Here is a 24,213-nt window from a genome sequence, read left to right on the forward strand (position 1 = left end):
TTTTTGTCACAGAATCTCGCTCTGTCGCCAGGCTGGAGTGCAGTGGCACAATCTCGGCTCACTGCAATCTCTGCCTCCCAGGTTCAAGCAGTTCCCCTGCCTCAGCCTCCCAAGTAGCTGGGACTACATGAACGCACCATCACACCTGGCTAACTTTTTTGTATTTTAGTAGAGACGGTGTTTCACCATGTTGGCCAGGATGGTCTCGATCTCCTGACCTCATGATCTGCCTTCCTCGGCCTCCCAAAGTGCTGGGATTACAGACATGAGCCATCGCATCCCGCTAAGACTTCTTCTTAACTATTCTCCCAGTTTCCTTTACTGATCATACCACATACTACTGACCATCCCATGACACTGTCCAAAAGCTTTCAGTGGCATTGAACCAAATAAAACCCAATCTATTTATAACCAAGCACCCAGGCCCACTAGAATGGGTCCCAAACCCCTCTCACAAGCGTATTTTCCACCGCTGTCCTCCATTTGGTCCAAGCCCTGGTCAAAACAGATGACTGACTGTCCTTAAATAGAGCCTCCAATCTTGGAGGACTCTGCCTGGGATTTATTCATTAATTGAAGAAGCCCCTATCTCAACCCGTGTTCCTTGTTAGTATCTTACACAGAAAAGCCCAGCTCAAAACAACTCATCTAAAAGACCCTGTTCAGCTTTTACCAACCACACTGGATTCCTCCTTTTAAAATTTAACAGCATGCTTGACAGACGAGGGATTCTCGTTTTCTCCTCCCTTAGGGTATTTACTGCTCCATTAGGGGACTTAGCGCTTCCTTAGAGCACTTGCCATAAGCCTCATGGCAGAATATAGATGGAACTGTTACCCACTGCAATGCCTAGGTGACTTAGCTGGACCCCTACCCCACTTTTGTTGCCCAGTGTTTATGCAACATAGCTAAATGCCTACTGAGCTTTAACCCTGCTTATTTTTAGGAACAGGATGTCTGGGGTCAGAAGTTCCTTCTTAGGCAGCTTACTCAACCTCTGAAGAACCTCTAGCTTCATTATAATTCAATTTCCATACTGAATGACACTCCCACTAGTGCTAAGACGGTTGACAATCACAATGACAATGACTGGATGAGACGAAAAAAGGACAAAATAAAGGAAACTCTTTGATTCCTAGAAAATCTTTATCCCTTTCGAAGAAAAAGCATGAATATGCCTCCCACTGTTCTTAATGCCCAGCCCCTTCATTAAGGATGCCCCATATCCGTAACTTCCAGTTCGTAGGAACCCAGAAGTTGATTTGTGAGCTACACTCCCACTTGTCCAATTCCATAGCCATTGACCAAAGCCTGTGGTGCCTGACACTCACTTTTGGTTTTGTGTGTTGGCTTCATGAAAATGAACAGGCAAGAGCCCCTTTCTGGGGTAACCAGGACCCCGGGTAACAGAACTCTGCTTTAGTTACATGCATACCCCATGATCTAGCACAGGGCCTTGCATATGACATGCACTCATAAATATTTGATCAATAAAAGATATATAGAACAGGTGAATAATACAGCCCCTGCCTTTAAGGAGCTTGCATTTGGGGACCGGGGACAATGCGATAAGCATAAAAGTGAGTAACAATGACCTATACCATAATATTCTAAGTATCATAAAAGAAATATAAATGAAATTATGTAGGGAGCACAAAAAAGAAAGCTTTTCAAAAGAAAGGAGTTTTATGAAGGAGGTAGAACTTAAAATAGATCTTGAAGGAGAAACAATATATTGGTGAGCAAATGTCAGAGAGTGAGGGAAAAGAGTTAAATACAGAACCAAAAGCATCTGCAAAAAGCACAGAATGGTGAGTAGTGGAAGGCAAGGCCAGAAAGTGAGGCCAGCATCTGTAATACCACAATAAGGAATTTGAAATTGAGTCTGCAGGAGACAGGAGCCACGGAAGGCTTTGGAGCAGAGGTGTGATGTAGCCACATCTGCATTTTCAGATGACCATTTACACAGCATCGCAGAAACCAAGCTGGGATGTGCATCAGAATCACCTGGAGAGTTTCCAAATTGCTTAATACATACAGAAAAGTACAAATAACAATACAACACTTCTCCATTCTCCAACAAGACACCAAGAACCAAGCTAACTTGTTCTATAGAATCCCTGAGGAGTTTGGCACCTAAGGACATCCATTGGCAAGAAGGCAGGGGTGAATCTTAGGTTGAAAACAAGGTGATTTTTAAAAAGTAGACAGAACAACTTAGACCTCCAGAGCATCTCCTGAGCCCTATATGGCACGGCACTGATCCTATAGAAGATTAGAGCTTCCTCCTTTGGAAAAATTTAACTAGAGTGTTCTCTGGACTTGAAAGCATCAGGCAAAATGAAGCAGTGGATAAAGTATGGCACGGAGAACTGGGAGATTCAGCCACAGTCTGAACACTGAAGCACCCCGCACCTATACAGCTGCAGAAACACAAGCCTTCTCCCTGTGTCCTCCTTCCCACCTGGCCTCTCTCCTCCAGGAGACTGGATAATTCTTCTCTGGAGAAACTACAGGGTCCCAGAGGACACCATACATACCTACCATACAGCGCCTACAGGAGAGCCCCACCTACTCATACTGAACTTTCAGCTTAAAGACAGCCCAGGATCACCAGACATTGGAGGCAAACCTCCCACATGAAAAAGTGGGTCCAAAAATAACAAATAATACATGGACCTCAGAGACAATAAGGCATATGAAAACTATGTATTTTTTTCTCAAAAGATAAAAATGTCATCTGGTTATTGTTTTATACATCCAATATTTCTTTGTAAAAGGAATAATGAAAATAGGGTAGGACTCTTAGAAGAAAAAAGAAGTTAGAAATTTTTAAAAAATCAGTAGAAGGGTTAAAGATGATGTCAAAGAAATCTTTCAGAAAGTAGAAACATTTGTGAAGGGAAATGATAAAGGCACAGAAGATCAGTACACGAGCCAAACGAGTTCTAGAAACAACCAAAGGGAAGAGAAATGTAAGCTAAGAAATAATCAAATAAATATATTTTTTTAATTTTCTACTACTAAAATACATGAGTCTCCAGTTTGAAAGGGCTCAGAGAAGGCCCAGCAAAATGAATGAAAAAAATACATGTACATTATTGTGAAATTTCAGAACCAGAGAAAATCTTAAAAGTTTCTGGAGAAGGGGAAAAAATTACAAATAAATGATCACAAACCAAAATGACATCAGACTTTTCCATAGCCACATATATAGAAAAGCATGGAAAGTAACTACAAAATCTTAAAACAAACTAACAAACAACAAACTATTTCACTCTTTGTTCAGCCCTTAAACTTGAGAGATAATTTTTCTGATACAGAATTAAAGATACTTTTAGATATGCAAAGGGTCAAGAATTTGACCTCCTATTAAAAGATGCCTAGGAAGAAATCAGGGGGTGTGCACCAGCAAAACAAAAGAGTAAGCAAATAAAGAGGATGATGGATTCAGAAAACAAGAATATTGTAACAAAGAACCACCACAAAGGGAAATAGCAATACAACAGCTCCACACCAACCATACAGAGCAACCCATCCACATTAACGCAAGAGGACTCAGGGCTCCAAGCTGCTTGTAGCAATGATGTTTACATATACTCAGTCAATAATATTCTAGGTAAAGTGAGAAGATATACAAGAAAGGGAGTAGGTGATCACAGTACATGTTGGGTAAGCAGTGACAAATTGCAGAATTATAATGTCAATTGTTACCACTAATTTAACTAGAGACTTTTGATAAAACAAAAGGTCATAGATAACATCCAAAACTGATAAGACAAGGAAGAGTGGTATATGCATGTTATTTAGAAATGCAGAGGTCAATACCAAAAGAAACAGCTACAACAATAAAGGAAGGTGGTCTCTACAGAGCAGGACTAAAGGATGTGGATCACAAGGCTTCCATTATATGCCCTTTAGAGGTTGTATGGAGATAAAGGGGAAGGATTGATTCATGGATACTTTCTGAGGGTAGACGATATGAAGGAAAGTTGAAGATGTTCTTCTACAATTAGAAGTAGGGGAGGTTGGTTATACATAGGGAATGAATCAGGGGGTTATGGAGGGTGAGAAAAGAATTTAATCAAGGAACCCACATTATGGTGCATGTGATACATTCTTGTTCCTTGTGCAGAAGTCTTCCCTGGCTGCTTGGAATATGAATTCCTCAAAGGCAGGTACTTCCTTTGTACCTTCTACAGGAATTTGCATTCAGTAGTTATTTTAAAACTGTAAGTTGAATGTTTAAAAAATCAACTAAGATTAATAGGGCCAGCAATTACTATGCAGACAGGACATAGGGGTGTGTGTGTGTGTGTGTGTGTGTGTGTGTGTGTGTGTGTAGGATTTGAGTACAGGAGGAGACTAATTTATGCTCAATAAACTATGAATGAAAGAAAAATAGAATATAAAAATCACACACAAAATTAACTCTTGGAAATCTTTCTAGAGAGCTTAGTTTCTTGGTTGGGCTTTGTTTTTTTACCTATAAATGAAGAAAATAACATGTGAAGACACATAATTCAAGTTCCTTCTATTAGGCTGGTGCAAAAGTAATTGCAATTTTGCCATTACTTTTAATGGTGAAAACTGCAATTACTTTTTCATCAACCTCATAGACCTCTGATCATTCTTGTGTAACTCCAAATGCCTGGAATGTTCCTCCTCCCCCCACCCCTTGTCAATGTATCCTTCAGGTTTGAGTTTAGCTGCTTTCTTAAAGGTCTTTCCACGCCCTCTTCTGCTTTCGTTAGTTCCCCGGGTACTCTCCCTCATATACAGCACTCACCACCTCTTCACAGCACTTAGCATCATTTCCAATTACATATTTGATTTGGTGTTGCAACTACTGTTTGCTCAATAAGACTGCAGGTTGTAGAAGTCTGTAAAACACATGTTCATCCACTGTCCCATAATCCTACTCTTTTCAGGTCAGCCAAGGGCTCTTGTCACACCTGTGAGCCATTGCATCCAGGCTTCCTCAGCGCTGCTCTAAACAAGAGGAGGCAAACTGGCAATCTAGAGGGTACAATGGCCCAGAGAGGTGTTTAGTTTGGCTAACACAGTTTTTTAAATGGAAACATTCACACTAAAGTCTGTATTTCTAACCTCTATTGAAATAACAAAAGGGCTGGCCATTTCTGCTTTACATGATAACACCACATGTCTGGAACTAGAGTGAGAAAAGAGACAGGCCAAAAATATATAAGCCTGGACATCCCTCTAAGGAGATGGTTCAGAGCTACAATGAATTTGCAAAAGGTCCATGACCCAAAAAGAGATTAAGAGCCTTGAAATAGCCCCTCTTCCTTCCCCAACATTTTATCATCTTCTAAGTGTTTTGCCCTCTGCTCGCCCCACATCTGTAGTTTGGCAAAGATCCGAATTTCACTCCTTTAATCTCTTTTCAGTCACTCCCTCCAGCCCTTAATCACTTTTATGACTCTTTCCTAAAAGCCTCCAATTTGTCCAAATCCAACTGTGAAGTCCTGCATTTCTTTCCCCTGGAAAGATGTAACACAGTTTAGAATTACTAAGCAAGGGTTCACCTAAAAGCTTTTAGAAGAAATATCCAAGATTTGACATGTTAAATCAATTTTCACATGCAGCTGCTCAATTCAGAAAGGAAAATGCAGGGCATTCCAGAGAACGGAAGGCACTGGGATATTGCAGAGAGATATTTCCTTTGCCTGATTGTGTACTGAACTGACAGGCAAATGGGTCAAGAGAGATTTGCTCCATTAGCCATCTTGAATATCCTGAAAACAGAAGAAGAATGGAAACTACCCATAGCTCAGAACACATGACTACCATCATTTCTGACTATACACACACACACACACACACACACACACACACACACACACACACACACAGGCCCATGTACATAAATTTGCAATCAGCCAATCAGCCAAACCTGCCCTACTCAATCTTGAAGCTTCTTGTAGTCACATCAAAGCATCACACAAGGCTGGGCACGGTGGCTCATGCCTGTAAACCCAGCACTTTGGGAGGCCAAGATGAGTGGATCACCTGTGGTTAGGAGTTTGAGACCAGCCTGGCCAATATGGTGAAACCCTGTCTGTACTAAAAATACAAAAATTAGCCGGGCGTGGTGGCGCTCGTCTGTAATCCCAGCTACTCTGGAGGCTGCAGGGGGAGAATCACTTGAACCTGGAAGGTGGAGGCTGCAGTGAACTGAGACTGTGCCATTGCACTCTAGCCTGGGTGACAGAGAGAGACCCTGTCTCCAAAAAAAACAAAACAAAACAAAACACACACACACACAAACAAGCAAACCCTCAAACAAAGCATCACACAGTATGATCTGACTGGAGGTAGTCACAATACATAAATTCCTATCAGATGAGAATTCATTTAAATTCCTCTCAAAGCTTTTCAAGAGGCAGAAAAACCTGTTCTTCAGCGATACCCTCCCCTGGATTAATGAATGACTTGGGTTACCCTGTTTATCACAAATTAAGGTAACTTAGTAGTTGGATTGATAATAGCTCTTCCTCCTCAAATTGCTTCACTATGGGGTTTCTGCTTCATTTTTTGTTTTGTTTTTGTTTTCTTTTGAACATGTAGAGTTTGGGGTCACATATCAACCCCCAAACCTCCTGGAAGCAGAGTAGGCATCAGGGCCTTGGGCAAAGCAAGGCTCAAAGAGAATCTGAGTCAACGCTCCGGGAACCGCTGAGAAGCCGGGGTTCTGCTTCTCTGCCCTGGAGTCTCAGACCGTGTGGGAGAAGCCCTTCATCTGACCATCCCCAGCAATCCTACTGGAGGGATGAGGCCTCAGGAGGGTGCCCGTATTTGTGATACAATTCTAGAACTTTCCATGTGTGCACCTCGAGTTTCTTATGCCCTACCTGACAGTGTTGTGAAGAAATAAAAAATAAAAATAATTTATAGAAGATTCTACAGTGTTTGAAATATGTTCCAGCAGGTAAGCACAAGGGTATTCTAATTCCACAGCTACCAGCCCTAAAGTCTCCAATTCCTATTGTTTGTTATTATCGGAATTTTCCTGGAGTTGCTTTTCCTTCACACATCCTTGGGGTTGTTAATATTTGGAGTCTCTGGGGAGTGGTCTCTAACAGCCATAATTCAGCCAAGACTGTCTAAACTGAGAGGGTCTTTAAGATCTAGGGGTTCTCTTCACTGGGCCTTCCAAATGACCCCTAACCTGATTATAATACTTATCTACAAAAATGCCTCCAAAGGCTCCCACTGCTCCTCAGACAAATGCAAACTCCTTTCACACAGCCTGGTGTGGCCCGGCCCTGCTGCCTACCTCCCATCTTGCCACTGCCATTCTCCCTCATCCACACGGCCTTCTTTCTGAGGTTCATATTCGCCACGCTCCATCCTTCTGCAGAGCCTCTGGAGACAGCATCCCGCCCCTCCCCTACGGTGCCCCTTCCTCCCTTTCACTTGCTCTTAACTCTTAGTCTTCCTTTCTATCTCAGTGTATGCACCACTCAGCCTGGAGAACCTGGCCTCTCTCACCAAGATTAGCTCCACCTAATAAAGGCTCACAGCACAGTCCATTCCTCATTCTCCCATGAGCATGCCACATCATTGCAATTTTGCATGTGCTTGTATAATGACATGATTAATATCTGTCCCTTGCACTGGATATTAAGCTTTGCGAGGATAGGACCATGTCTGTTTTTGTTCACTCATATCATCATTGGTACAGAAGAGGTTTAATGAATATCAGATGGACATGCAGATGGAGGCATGAATACGCCGTCTCAGCAGAACTGTCTTCTTCCCTGCCCTAGTTTGCATACCTTATCCTCTCCAGTTTTCACCTCTGGCCATATGTTTCCTCTGCCCAGAAGTTCCTTTCCCCCAACTGTCACCTGCTTTCTTCAGAGGTCTGCCTCCCCTACTATGAGGAACAAACCTTGTGCACCTTCCTGGATTCCTTAAAGCATTGCCTTTATTTCTCTTTCTTTTGATTGGCACCTTCACTTTCACTGGGTCACCACTCTGTTTTGCATTGACCAGAATGCCACACCACGGAGCTTCCTGAGAAGTCTCTGAGGGGTGGAGGATGCCAACTTCAAGTGAAGTAGCATTAGCGGCTCATGGGACAAAATTTTGCTGATGTTAAAAGGGAGAAGAGAAGGAGGCTGGCAGATACACCCACCCCTCTTTCTCTCTTCTATGGGCTGTTTCAACATGTGGCCCCTCCTTGTGATCCTCCTGCATTAGTTGCAGAAGAGACAGATGTGATTCTTCAGGCTTGCCGGAAGGCATCAGTCAGCACAATAAAGTATCCCAGTGCGTTCACTGTATCTTCCCCTGTCTCACTTCTCTTTTCCCTCACTCTCGCCGCTGGGCTGTGTCTTCCGAATAAATTGTTAGCATCTTAATCTTTTTCTCAGACTCTGCTCTCTTGAGCATCCAGGCAGATATCCTGTGATACCCCAGGTCCCCTCAAGAGCACAACTGCATTTATCGTCCAAGCACACAATCCAGTAGTTTGAGAAGGGCTTCTCTCTAAATATCCTGTGAAAGGATGAGACTATTGGAAACTTGGCCTGGACTAACAGAAGGAAACTCATAATGGCTCTGCTTGAATCTGCTCTAGTCAGAACCCACCATCAGTAGCACTGATTTTAATTCTGAGAAGTCTAATTTAAAACTGTGTTTCTCAACATTTTCAAATGATGGACCGCTTAAAGAATCTGACGGAGGCTATGAACCCCTCTTCCCAGAAAAAATGCACATATGCATCTGTTCACTGTCAGTTCAGGGGGTTCTCAGGACCTCTGAAGCCCCATTCGTAGATTTCGTATTAGGAAACACAATCAATGGGCAGTGACAGGTAGAGCAGTTGACACCAGGTTTCATAGGGAACAGCGGAAAGAACAAATTCAATACAAATCAGGGGTGGAAGATGTGAAAGTTTGTGTATTTGAAGGCATGTCAAGTGGAAAAGCCATTAAATGTTTGTTCCTATAGTATCTCCTCTTCTGGGGGTGACTTCTCTAATTTCCACAGAAAGGTTTTGCTGTCCTAGCCTCATGAGTATGCTGTAATTCTTACTTATAAAATACTACTAGTCTTGGCCGGGCACCGTGCTCACGCTTGTAATCCCAGCACTTTGGGAAGCCAAGGCAGGTGGATCACTTGAGCCCAGGGGTTCAAAACCAATGTGGCCAACATGGTGAAATCTCATCTCTACTAAAAATACAAAAATTAGCCAGGTGTGGTGGTAGGTGCCTGTAATCCCAGCTACTTGGGAGGCTGAGGCAGGAGAATCCCAGCTACTTGAGAGGCTAAGGCAGGAGCCCAGGAGTTCAAAACCAGTGGGGCCAACATGGTGAAACCTTGTCTCTACTAAAAATTAAAAAAAATAGCCAGGTGTGGTGGTGGGTGCCTGTAATCCCAGCTACTTGGGAGCCTAAGGCAGGAGGTGGAAAGCGCAGTGAGCCAAGATCACGCCACTGCACTCCAGCCTGGGTGACGGGGGAGGCTCTGTCTCAAAAAAACAAACAAACAAACAAAAACCAAAAACCAAAAAACACACACACACAAAAACAAAAACGAAAAAACAAAACAAAACAAAGAAAACCTAGTCTTTCATCTAAAGGGCCAGATAGAGGTTCCACTTTGGACAGAAATGTCAAAAAAGACAGTGTCCAAAGACCTCACCCCCATTCTTGTTTTCTTTCTTCTTCATAAAAGTCATTCTGAGCTTGTATGCCATACAGAAACTGGCAGGAGGCTGGCTTCAGGTCATAGTTTGCCATCCTCTGCATTAAGCTGAAGCCACTGATGAACCAGTCCATCACCCCCATCATACTACAAACTCCTCTGAGGCAGAAGTCATCATTTATTTTGCCCTGGGGCCCCAGTTCTAACATAGTGATGAGTACAGAGTCGAAGGTTAATATATGTATGTTAGATGAAAGAATCCGCCACAAAGACCTCCCTTATCATGCAGTTTGAACTGATCTCATCTCATCTCTCAGGACCTGCTGACCACACTTACCCAATTATGTGGAGTGCTGTGGCTGTCCACTGACTTGAGAGGCTTAACAAAAAACCAGAGAATCCTTTCTTTGCCAATTTTCAGGTTGTTTTTTCAGTTTCTGATGTGAAAAGCATAAAATAACCACTCACTACTTATTTCCATAGCTAGCCTTTTAAAAGTAATATTCGAAGTGGGGATGATGCCAAGAAATCTGTTAAATATTCTTGTGCAGCTGTTCACATCTTAGCATTTAATTAGTTATAATTGCAATTTAAAAACAATTAAACTCTGTGGGAGTTATTTACTGCATCTCGTGGTGATTCTGTCTTTATGCTCCTCAGAGGAGACAATTGGAAGGAGAGATCTGCTGAGATTGATAAGACAAGTTATTGTCACCCATAGTTAATTTCCCTTGTCATTGTTTTAGGGTGACGGAGGTGTGACGATTTGTTGTTGTTGTTGTTGTTTTGCATCACATGTTACAATTTTAGAACACAAATTTCTAAACTTTTTAAATGGTATAGTCAAAACATGATGTAGATCTGTAGTTTTCTCTCACATCCTCAGCATAGGAAGACCAAGAAGAACCACCATTTCTCATCAAAGGTCCCTGCCCAGATCATAAACTCATTGTCTTAAAGTTGGAACTAAAATTTACATACAATGAGCCAAGAAGCTGAGATGGAAAAACAAAGGGGAATTCGAGTGTGCTAATGGTCTCATCTTGTACAAATAGAAACTACCAATTAAACTTTCCTGGGAAACAAGTGGATTTATGCATCTTTTTAAAAGTGTAGTCCATACATGTAATATCATAGATGGGATCATGGGGGAAATAATGGACAAAAGGAAAAGATCTAAGGAAATCTGAATAAATATGGACGTTAACTAATAATAACATATCATTATTGTCTCATTAATTGTGAAAAATGTACCATACTGATGTAAGATGTGAATAATAGCAGAAACTGAGTGTGGGGTATATGTGAAGTCTTCGTACTATCTTTTCAACTTCTCCACACATCTATAACTATTCTAAAGTAAAAAGTTTATTAATTTCTAAAACTAAGGGTATTCCCTAAAAAATACAATTAAGATATGTAGCTTGTAATCAGATGAAGAAGGAAAAAGTAGGTTTAAAAAAATATTTATTTCAAGAGGTCAGGAAACCAGGTGTAGTGGCATGCCCTTGTAGTCCCAGCTGCTCGGGGGGCTAAGAAGGGAGGATCACTTGAGACCAGGAGTTCAAGGCCAGCCTGGGCAAAATAGTGAGACCCTATCTCTAAAATTAAAACATTTATTTTAAAAAAGACAGGAAATAAGAAAAAGTTGTCTATGGGGGGAGAGGTTGATAAGCATTATACACAACACACACAAAAGAAAGTGGCAAAAGCAAGGTTTGTATTTTAAGGATGCAGTATCTCCTGTCCTGTTCCCCTACTTTAATATTTGGCTGGCACTCCCCAATTCCCTTCTCATTCAAAACTTCTTTCACTCGTATCCCAGACCCCTTATCAGTGATCTGCGATTCAATCAACCAATGAACAAATATTCACTGAGCCCCTGGTGCTGGTGTAAGATCCTCAGTAAATGCTACATGACCCCATTCCTGGAAAAAAGCAAGGCAGCTGCCCCATGGGTCTTCCTCAGGGGCACCTCCCAAGCCCGGTGCAGTGCTGACTGCACCCGGCTGGCACTCAATACACATTTGTCCAGATTGTCTCCGTGGCCTGGGTCTGCACCCTGGCTGCGTGATGAAATCACCTGGGGAACTTTCAATAAACGCCAATGCCCAGAGCCACGCCAAACAAGATTCCAATTTAACTCGTCTTAAGTGAAGTTAGCCAGAACACCAGCATTTTTAAAAAGCTGAGCAGAAGTTTTTAATACACAGCAGGGTTTCTTATACAGGAATCCATAAGGTAAGTGATAGCATACTAAGTCTCGATGTTATCAGTTAACGATTGTAACAGTACAGGTATGAGAGTTCTAAATTACTACTATCGTCTCTCCAGCAGCTACCAACTCACTGTGCAGACAAGACTGGAGTTACGCAGCTGCAAACCAGGGAGCACCAAAGCCAGCAAGCCACCAGAAGCTGGAAAGAGGAGAAGAAAGATTTCTCTATAGATCTTAAAGGAAGCATGGCCTTGCTGACACCTTGATTTCAGACTTCTAACATCCAGGACTATGAGACAATAAATTTCTGTTGTTCTGAACCATCCAGATTGTATTACTTTGTTACAGCTGACCTAGGAAATTAAAATTAATACAGCTTCCAATTAGGTATGGGGGGTAAAAGAAGAATAAGATAAAACTTCATAATCCAACAGAAGGTTGGAATTTTTTTAATAGTAAAAGGAAAAAAAGTAAGAAAGATTTCATATAACAAATACAAAATAATATGGCAGAAATAAATTCAATGTATCAGTAATTCAGAAACTATGGACACATTACATTCACTTGGAATGCAAAATGTTGAATGGCTTTACAAATCTGATTCATTGCTATGTAATTCCTAGTGACATTTCCAGAATAACAGAACAAAATGATAGAAAATATATAAAAAATACAGAAGATGAAAAGACACACCAAACAACTATTAAAAAAAAAAAAAAAAGGCTGAGATGGTAATATGATATCAGAGGCAAAAGGCAACAATTCATAGTGACAATGCACCAAGTAGATGTCCCTAAACAACACAGCCTACAAAAATTTAGAGGAAAAACTGACAACTCTGAGGAGAAATGGAAAATCCCACAGTGGAAAGTCAGTAGGGCTACAGATGATGTGAACATGACCAGCAAGATGAATCTAAAAATATGCTTAAAATTTTACTCCCTATGAACAGAATTCACGTTCTTTTCTCTTTTTTTAAGTACATGGAGTATTCATAAAATGAACCATGTACTAGGTTTTCAAGAAGTCCCAATAAATTTCAAAGAATCAGGGTTACTACAGACAACACTCCTTGACCAAAATACAATATTTTTTATCGCTGAATTCAACTTAACTTTGACAGAAATGCGAATTAAACTAAAATGAAATTGGATTTTTCAATTATATTGCAAATACAAAAGAACAGTAACACCCTGTGTTGGCAAGGATAGGAGAAAATGGGATGCTTCGCCATGGCAGAGTGTATATGGACAGTATTTGGCAGTATCTATCAAAATTTAAAATATACATTTCCCCCTTTGCTTCCAATCCATTTCCAGGAATTTTTCTTATAGATACACTTAACAAATGTATGAGGATTGTCATCACAATATTGATTGTTATAACAAAAGATACAAAAGCCTTAATGGCTATCAAAGTGGGAATGACCAAATTGCAGTTTTCTCTTATAGTTAAATATTAATAAGAATTAGGCAGCTCCATGCTCACTAATTGGAAGAGCTCCAAGACCTGCAAGGTGCAAAGCAACATATATAGTCACAATCTTAGTATTTATAAGGAGAGGAGTATTTACATTCTAAGAACATAACCAAGAACCTGCTAACATTAGGTGCTTCTGAAAAGAAGTACAGGGAGACAGGATAGACCTACTTTCACTAAATACCTTTTTGTAGTATTTGCATTTTTACCATGTTTATGAATTACTATTTAAATAATAAATAGGCAGAAGTCTCTAGTCATTTTATTTATTCATTTAAAATGAAACATCTAAATAAAATGAAGTCTTTGGTGATAAGCCTAATAAACTAATTGCAGATATTCCAAATTCCTTTGCACAGTCCTTTTAAATTCGCTTATTGATGAACTGTCAGGGCTAACTTGTCTTTGCAATGAAACCAGCAAACACGTTCAACAAGGCTTTCAAGGAGGTCATTACCTGATTGGTACATGCAAACGTACTCAGTAAAAACTGCAGGGCAAGAACAGTGCAGACAAATGGAAGACTTTCCTAGCAAAGCAATGTGATGAACGCTGGCTACCTCCCTGATTTCTCTCCCAGCTGTACTCCATGTGGATGCACCAAGTACAATTGTGGCCCTGCCTCAGGACCTTTGCATGCATCGTTCCTATTTTCTGGAATGCTCTGCCCCAGACAGTCACATGGCTTACTCCCTGGATTCACTCAGCTCTCTGCCCAAATGTCACTTAGTCACAAAAGCCTGCCCTGACCAGTTTATCTAAAAAAAATTCTACCCTGTCGATCTCTATTTCTTTACCTGGTTTTAGTGCTTTTTTCATCACTTAGCACTACCTGATGATTTTTGTTGGCCTCTCACATTAGAAGGTAAGCTCCATGAGGACAGGGACTTTTTTACTGTTATCTGTCAGTACCTATAGCACACAGTAGGCACCAAATAAATATGTGCCTCTATCATAAAATTTGCAGATGGGAAATCTAAACATTGTTTTATGTTTTGGCCAAACTCCTTCTAAAGTGTTTGTTTATTTTTGCAAACTACAGCTTCCTCTCTCCTTTTATGCCTAACTAACGATCAAAGACAGGACAAATGGAAAAAAGTTTTCTCTGGAGAAAGAAAATTCAAGGATGGAGAGAAAGAATTTACTCCATGATGCTGGATTTTGTGGAAATTCACTAGGCATTTATTTCCTTGGTCACCCAATCATAAAAGTGAAAGAAAAAACCTTCTTTCAGCCAGTGTGGGGAATACAACAACAATGCTACAAAAGTACTGGTATTCTAAATGCAAGGATGAGTTTAAAGAAATTATTTGAATCTAAGAGTGTGAGAGGGACATTGGCTATCATGGTCCAGCAGATGTGAGTCAGATCTAGCTAACTCCCCAAGGATCAAGGATTCAGCTGCCATGCCCTGAACAGACACCCCCGATTCCTACAAGTTCAACTCTCTATGAGACTTCTCCCATTTACCTTCTCTGGACCTCACTTAGCGCTAACCTATGTGAGGGAATCACTGGGACAGAAGGAAGCCTTCTCGCCCTGCCACTTCCCAGCAGCCCTGCCCTGAAAGAACTCCCCACACTTTGGTTCTTTAAGGGAGCCCCACATCATGCAAAGCACTGAGCCACAAGCTCGCTCATTGCCTTGGCGTCACCAGCACTGACTGAGAAAAGATGGTGGTAGGTGTAGGCTACAGGCCAAACACTCAGGGTCCCCAGCCTTTTCCCACCACAGCCTGTCACCCAGGAAATAGAGAACAAATCTTTCCAATCCCTCCCACATGCACAAGGTCCTCTGGAAGCAGGTTATATACATTTGTGAATACATTTGTGAATTTATACACAGCCTGGTGTCAGGCCAATAAACTACTTCTGGAATTCAGTTCCAGCAAAGAAAAAAATAAATAAATAAAATTCACCCCCATGCAACAATGAAAAAAGAAGGAAGCAAGAAATTTTAAAAAGAGGTGAGTCTTCTATTCTTCCTACCCACGGGCTTTTCCAGTCTCTAGGAAGTTCTTCTTATAGTCTAACCTAATTTCTTCTTGAACCAATGTAAGACTTGTATGTCTCCAATTTTCATGGGAAATGGAGAGGAGCTCACAACTATGATCCATATAACCTATCTTCAAATACTTCAGGGCCTCTCTCTGCCTTCTCTTCTCTAAGATAAACAAGTTATCTTCTTTAAGTCTGTAATAAAAATCTGATTTATTTCATGGCCCCCTTGATCTTGAAACACTGCAAATTTGAATAAGAGATTTTTTTAAAAGTAGTTACGTTGCTATAAGTTCTGCTCCTGTAATACTTAAACTTCCCCCATTATGATACCTCTTTGCTTGTTATATTTTAAACAGTGCAGGGAATGAGAAAAGATTTGCCTTGCCAGCATCTGTCACCGCCAACCCTGGGTTGCCTCTGAAGTGTATGCTTACAGCATTTACCTAAAATTATTAAGTGCTCTGGTGACATTATTACAAGAGGGGGCAGGAAGAGTGTCAACCTAATGAAGCGGCAGATTCTATCTGATGGTCTCCATCTGAAAATGGGCACAGGCCAGGCTGTGTGCTAATCAAGCCACCAAGGGCCCTTCACCCTTGGACAACAGTAGCCTTTGACTACACCTAAGAGGAAAATGAGCTGCCCCCTTTCTAGTGCTAATAAGCTTAGTGGAGAACGGGTTATGTTTCATGGGAAAAGCTATGCTGTCCCCTTCCAGGGCAAGCATCCAAAGCATAGGGGCTCCAGGAGGCAATAAACCATTCCTTCCCGAGCTGGAACTTGAACTACCTTGCTGGAAGGCTGACACTGTGGCCTTGAGTTCAGGACTGCCAGCACTTCACGGTGCTACATGTCATAGCGTTTCCATGTATCCTTATTGAATAAATGAATTAATGAGTTATTAAGATTTACATTTGGTTCTGAACTTCCTAGTAAACAGCAAGAGGAATATACCAGTTCACGTAGTTTTCATGTGCATAAGACAGAAGAGAACATTACTTTAGAAAATATAACACTGCCAAAATTGTTTTGGAGAATGTTGAACACACGCTTCTGTGAGTTCTTAAAGTCCTCTGCTGATGGTCATGTGCAGTGGCTCACACCTGCGTAATACCAGCAATTCGGGAGGCCAAGATAGGAGGATTGCTTGAGGCCAGGAGTTCAGGAGTTCAACACTAGCCTAGGTAATATAGCAAGGCTCCGTCTCCACAAAAAAATTGAAAATGAGCTGAGTGTGGTACACATACCTGTAGTCTTAGCCACTTGGGAGCCTGAGGTGACAGGATGGCTTGAGCCCAGGAGTTCAATGATACAGTGAGCTATAATCATACCACTACCCTCCAGCCTGGGTGACAGAGCAAGACTCTGTGTCTACTTAAAAAAAGAAAATCTCCTCTGCTGAAAACCCATGCAAAAGGTCAGTGCTCTTATTCTTTATTTGCTAATGGAAAGATCTGTTGGTCACACATGGATTTTCCCATCCACATCTGCACCTGCTTATGTGGCAAAAATAAAAGTCAGTAGCTTCTTCTCTACATCTTTAATAGCCAACATGAACATACTATGGAGTCACACTCATTCAAACTGTTGGGCCTGGAATAAGAAATCACATGGAGTACTGTTCAGCAATACATAAATTGTTTCTCATCAAGTGGTCAGATTCTACCTACTAATAATGTGCAACTAATTCTAGACTTCCTTTCCCTCCCTAGGTTCATATTTATCAATGACAAGAGTCTGAATCCATATATTCAAACAGGAGTTCAGAGAGTAGAAAAGAGAACATAATTTGTGTTTTTTAAAAAAGTAATTTCAATGAATAATGTCATCACACAAACTCTTTCAACTCAGCAGGAAAGAAGCCACAGGACATTATTCTATCTTCTAAGCAGGATAAATAGAAACTTGGAGGAAGCAATTAGCCTTCTGAATTTTGGAATTTAATGATACTTTATAAAGAGTGAAAAGATTAACTCCTAATGTCAGCCGGGTTGACATGAAAACAGATAATTTTACATGGCATTAGAGGTAATGGCATTGGTACATCATACCAAATTGCCCCCGAAAGATTGTATTAAAATTTAAAATATGTATTCCTTTGACCCAGCAAGTTTACTTCCAGTAATCTATTATAATGAAATAATAGACTATTTCTTTGTAAGTTACAAAGATATATGTATAGGGATTTATTTATAGTACAGATGTGTTGTTTATGAAAGAAAAAATGAAAACAATCTAAATGTCTACTAACGAAAATTTGATTAAATAAGCCCTGGCATATTTAAAGAACTATAATGATTGTTTCACTCTTGTATGCACAAATATTTATTGAGCATATGTTATGCTGAGCGTGGCTCTAAGCACGAGTTATATCACATAAAATATACAAAAATCTCTGCTCTTGTTGAATTCATATTCCAGACAAAAGTTTTTGAATAAAATTTTAATTGGTAAATTTTGAAATGCCTACATGTTTTTGAAATAGAGACATACATATATTTCAGAGATACATATTTTCTTAAACATAGATAAGCCAGATGTGCCCTTAAATGAACCCTCTGCAATCTCTCTGAAGCCCCTGTGGGTCCCTTACTTGCAAATGGGAAACCACTGGAGTATCTTAAAAATAAAATAATAGCAGCCTGAGCTTTGGAACACACTTAAATGGATCCACTCATGGCTTTGATATATACACTAACTGCATGATCTTAACAATTTAATTAACCTCACTCATCCAGTTCCCCCTCCTTGACTCACAGGATTACTATAAGAGTTCAAAGAAAAAAAAAATACCGAAAATCCTTTACACAATGCCTAGAAAACAGCAGATGCTCAATAAATGTCTGCTGCCTTCATTCTCTCCTTAGACTGCCTTGGCATTCAGAACACAACTTCTCACTGCCTTTCTTTACTAAGTTATTATCCAACTTAAAAGGAAATGCATCCATCCAAAACATTTAAATGAAGAATTATTGTTGCTGGATCAAAGGATTTTTAATTTTCCTCTCTGTCCTCTTTCTCTATCTTGGCCCATATATACACAGCAAAAATCAATCAATCTTCTTTCCTTCAGCAACCACATCTTTGTACTCCTTAGCACTGTTCCCTCTTCACAGAATAAGCTGCCTAAAAACATTTTTTAACTAGGCCAATATTCATTAGCTTACTTCCACCAGTATTCACATTTTTTTCACAAAATAATTATTTTCTCACAAAGCTTATAAATCAACAAGGACAAACGCCTCTGCGGAATTTGGAGGAACCATACCCTTCTAAACTGACGGCAGCACCCTCACAATTTGTTTTCTATTGGATGTTTTTCCTTAATTCATACACTCCACTTAATGCTTCAGCACAGAAAAATCTTTCAGCAGAATATCTATTAGATACTCGCAATCATGAAAATAAAATCCAGTGGCATACAATAAGATGGCTCGTGACCCACTGCCATCCGCGAGTGAGACGTTGTACCAGTAAATCTGCTAAGAAGCTAATGAAGACTCGGAATCTCTGGATGCTAGAGTTGGCCTCTGGCTGTCAGGTTCTACCAAAAGCCACGGTAATTCTTTCATTTAGTCCAGGGCACTGGTAGCTTATGAAATATTGAAAATAATGTTTCCTATGAAACTCACTGTTTCATCAGATAAATACTTTCAGGCACTTGGCACCAAGGGGAGAAAAATGCAACTTCCGAAGTAATGCTCTGTTTAGACTTATATGCATATGAAACTGTGAAACTAATATATTTTTCTTTTTGCTTTGGTTGCCAGAATGTTCTGAATAAGATATAAATCTTAATAACTCATTCATTCTTCTACGTAGTCAATAAACATACACGGAGCCCCTATTACATGTCAGCCACCATGCAAACTGCTGGTAATTTTAAGCTCAAGGACACAGTGTCAGCCCGCCAGAAAGCCATGGAAAGATATGAATTAGCAGGTAGCGATGACTATGATTAGACATTCATGGGATACTCTGGGAACACAAAGAAAGGGTACGACTCCCAGCCTGGGGTGGGGAGGGATGGCAGGGAGAATCAAGGAAAATATCCCCTTAATGTAACATAAGATATCAGCTCTGGTTCTTAGTAAATTATCTCTCATTTGATTTATGAGGTTTCTTAATTCTTTCTTTAAAAATGTTTTAAGCTTCTAGAAATAGTTTGGAAAAAAACGGCACTTTTGTTTTTTGAGACAGGGTCTCACTTTGTTATCCAGGCTGGAGTGCAGTGGCACGATCTTGGGTCACAGCTGCCTCCACCTCCTGGGTTCAAGCGATTCTCCTGTCTCAGCCTCCTGAGTAGCTGGGATTACAGGCACCTGCCACCACCCCCAGCTAATTTTTGTATTTTTAGTAGAGATGGGGTTTCACCATGTTGGCCAGGCTGGTCTTGAACTCCTGACCTCAGGTGATCCACCCACCTTGGCCTTCCAAAGTGCTGGGATTACAAGCATGAGTTACTGTGCCCAGCCAAAAATACCCATTTCTTTATTCATACATACACATATTTAAATATGCACACAAAGCTCATTAAACAATAGCCTTTTAACCTAAAGGAATTCTCAAAACTAACAAAAAAAATAGTTGACAATTGACATTACAAAGGGACCCTGGGAAAATCAGACACAACCAAAAGTAATCTTTTTTTTTTGTTTGTTTGAGACAGAGTCTTGCTCTGTCACCCAGGCTGGAGAGCAGTGGCGCAATCTTGGTTCACTGCAACCTTCGTCTCCCAGGTTCAAGTGATTCTCCTGCCTCAGCCTCCCAAGTAGCTAGGATTACAGGCGTGCATCACCACACCCGACTAATTTTTGTATTTTTAGTAGAGACGGGGTTTCACCATGTTGGCCAGGCTGGTCTTGAACTCCTGACTTCAAGTGATCCACCTGCCTCAGCCTCCCAAAGTGCTGGGATTCCAGGCATAAGCCACTACACCCGGCACTACAAGTAATCTTCAAAGATGGTTCCTGTAAATATTTCCCATGATTCTAAAATAACTTTGGTTTTTAAATATTATTTTATGAATACAGTATGTTCTTAACCTTGCATGCCTCGCTACTCTTTATTCCAGCACACCAATTCCAAAGATCTTGATCAAGTAGCCCTGGGCTGGTAGAGAGTGATTGACAACCCAGATTGACTACGTGGTCTCAGGACGGATCTTGGCTTGCTTCCAAATTTGGCTAATGCAAAGCTCTTGCATTCCACTGCCTCCTCTTATACCAACTTTTCCCTCTGCCACATCATATACTGTGAGAGAATGGGGTTGTTGGCATAGCTTCAAGTTATATCATTGATTCAAATCTATCCTAAGCAAACCTACTTTTATTTCAGATAAATATTCTCTAGTGATCTGAATTGCAGGGGCAGTAAAACAACCCTACATTTATGTAAGCATTCCCATCCCCCAAGGAATAGTTTTCCAGGCGTACAGATACCTTAGAAGCGATAAAGAGTTTAGTAGGCTAGAGTCTTTTTTGTGGCTTTCTAAAGAATAAGAATTCCATGTAATTGAAATATAATGAATTTGGTGCTTAACAACAACAACAACTGCCTTAATAAAGTACCATCTAGGCATAATTCTCATTTAATAGCAGCCACCTCATAAAACTACGGTTAAAATGAGAATAGCCAACTTGTAAATCAGAAGCAGCCAAGGTAGTAAGATGTGACTGCAGAGAAGAGCGCAGGGAGAAGCTGACTCCATCCCATTAAGCCTTCTGCCCGATCCTTCTCCAGCTCAAGCACACAGGGCTCTCTCTCTCTCCTTTCTTCAGGTCTCTGCTCAATGTTCCCTTCTCGGAACCACACTTCATAAAATAATACCTAAAGCATTCCCCAGCCCCCTTCCCTGCTGGCTTGCTTTGCTTACTCTTCCTTCCTTCTTCCTTCCCTTCCTTCCTTCATTTATTTGCTTTTGCAGAGCATTTGCCACCACTAGAAACATATTGCTTGCTGGTCTTTCCTCTCCCCTCAATATAACATATCCCCAGAGAACAGGAACCATGGTTTGTTCACTACTGTATCTACAGCATCTAGCACCAAGTAGGCATTCAATACATATTTGCTACATGGATTTTCTTTATTTCACTCTTTTAGCTCACACACATTCTCTCTGTGCATCTCCGTACTGACACCGAAGCACACTGAATGAAGGTAGAAAGAACATTCTCTAACCTTCTCTTCTCCCTGATTCTAGCAAAGGAAAGGACTCTACAAAAAGTCAAAGCCAATTGAAGCAAGTGCCCCAAGAAGTTCTGCTAATCTTGCAGTAATACATCTAGGATTATACTTTACAGACTGACATGTGAATGTATTTTGACTTAGTGGTTCTGATACTCTTGAAAGATGCCCAACTCTGCCTGGTTCCCAAAACTATTCTCTAAGATATTCCCAAAGGGAGGAGAAATCAATAGCAATGCCTAGTTATGATCTTGAAGTGAAGCAGATTTACGCTGGCTACCCTACACCCTTTCCAGCACCTGAAGTCAAAGGACAGGGAGGAAGGAAAGGTACTAAGACCCACTAATTATCAATGAAACTATACTAATGAATATAGTGTTTTATTGATAACCACTGGGTCTTAGTACCTTTCCTGGATCTTGGTACCTCATTAAACTGACCACAGAGCCTTAGTACCTTTCCTGGGTCTTAGTACCTCATTAAACCGACCACAGAGCCCCAGTTTCCCAAGATTACTTTGCAGTTTAGAATCGCGCTAGCCAAAGACATTCAATTTCCTGAATATGAGTCTGTGGGCCCTTTAAATCTTAAGTCTGGCTAAAGAGGAAGCAACCCAGAGGTACACAGAAATGAGAGGCTGTGGGCCACATAATTCACTGGAGATCTAGAACCTAGTAAAAACAAAACTCTGAAATATAATTAAATAAGCACTACAGTTCCTGATCCATAATTGTTCTTGGTCTGTTGCTACCATGAAATGCACCATAGAAAAAATTTTTAAAATAAGTAAATAAATAATAGCATCAGTTCCCAGAAGCTGAAGGCTTTGGACAAGACTTTGAGACATTCTAAGTCTCAGTATTCCGTGTTGGTGCTTGCTACCAAAGTGTTCTACTAAACTGCCTGCCAAGCAGCAATGAAGCAGAGCCCTAGCAATTCATTCAACAAGCTACCAAGAGTGGAAGGCTAATTTAATGGGGCAGGGCCAAGCACAGTTAACAAACTGCACATCTGTAAAATGGAAATAGGTTGTCCCCAGTCTTCAGCGGTAAGACTCCTTGCTAAGTAGCTCTAAAAAGGCTTCAAAGCCTTTCTCCTTCTCGGTGTGTAGCTGCCAATGAGTTCATTTCACTTCCATCTGCGGAAAAGGAGAGGGAGCCAGAATGTGGGGCTTTGGCCCCACACCCACTAGAGTTGCCAGGGATTGAGAAATCGAGCTGCATCTAACCCCTTCCCTGGAGAAAGGACCTAAGCAATCATGTTCCACTTGTCAGTAACCTATGTGCCTTTCTATGTCCCTTTCCTTTAGCCCAAACCGAAACCAAATCATGGTACGTGAAAGGTGAGCCCATTTCCACATGAACCCTTTGTAAATCTGTCCCAGGCTCCCTGGGTTCCATCTAGAATGCTGCTTCTGTTTGCTGCACACAGGCAATCTGGCATGGCCCTGGAAAATTTACATTTTCAAAACCTCAAAAAAATAAACTTCTTTCTAGGCACGGCTCTTCTTTAAGCATGCAGTGAAATAAATTCTGTCTGCCCTATTTCATTTAATTCTATGCAACCAGCCCTGACTTGCCTATGATTGTTTCTTTTAAAAAAGGGAGTATGACAGTATAAAAAAGGACCCAGGATGCATGGCTTTGCTCAGCTCCATACTGGGTTAACTTTGGCATGTCTCTTCCCCTCTCCCGGTCTCAGTTTCTCCATAAATAAAGCACAAATGACAAGACTAAAATGATCACCTGAGAGTGCTGTCTAAGATTCTGTGGTTCTGTGGATTTTTCTGAGATGTTTCTCTCTTTGAAAGAAGTATTTTCATCATCAATTCTTTCTAGCCTCTCATTCTGTTTTAGCTCCCAAAGACTTTGCTGGTCAGATGTCCTTCGCTTTATGTTAGGAGATTTTCATTGTGACTCTTCAAGTCAGTCACACAAGAGACTGACTTAAGATCCAGGAAGGGATCTGACAACTTTCCCATTCTTTGATCATTAAACTTAGGGAGGAGAGAAGTGGTGCTGACCAACCATACAGGCCCACATATATATTTCTTTTGGGATTCTGAAGATGGGCCCTTTCTAACTCTGGGCTTACAAATAAATTATTGTGCAGAAGGCTTGCAGCTCTAAAGTAATTAGTGGCCTATATCACCTTCCCAAGACAATTCTCTCTTTCCTCGTTCCCTCTTCTTTTTTTTTCTCATATTTGCTCATTCTTTCTCTCTTCCTTTCCTTTCTTTCCTTCCCTCTTTCTTATCCTTTGTCTTTTCACTCAGTCCTGCCAGTACAACTAAGGAGGTTATTTAGACCTATTGGCGATCCATAGGAAAATAAAATAATCAAAAAATTGCAGCTTATCTTCAGTGAACAGAACCACAAGATTAGGACTCAAAGCCATCTGAAGCACTTTCATGTTGGCAACATTAAGAAACCTATAACATAAAAGCATACAAGATGAAATGAATCCACAATCGCAAATTAAGATCAGCAGCTACCTTTACGTCAAAACATTCTGAGACACAGCTTTGTGTCAAAAGTTCTTTCATAAAAAGTCAATATGATTAGGGGAAGATACTGAAACCACATTATTTAACCAATGAACAAGCAGTGTAATCCCTGAGATTAATGAAACTCCAGATCACAAATGTTTAAT

At 40.7% G+C, this 24,213-nt stretch overlaps 1 protein-coding gene across 3 annotated transcripts in view; it reads right to left on the reverse strand.

Moving 5' to 3' along the window:
- Positions 1-24,213, reverse strand: part of LYPD6B (LY6/PLAUR domain containing 6B) — a 182,415-nt gene that overhangs the window by 62,651 nt on the left and 95,551 nt on the right. The gene's annotated exons all lie outside the window — the stretch shown is intronic.

Source organism: Macaca thibetana, chromosome 12, assembly GCF_024542745.1.
Source record: "Macaca thibetana thibetana isolate TM-01 chromosome 12, ASM2454274v1, whole genome shotgun sequence".
NCBI lineage: Eukaryota > Metazoa > Chordata > Mammalia > Primates > Cercopithecidae > Macaca > Macaca thibetana.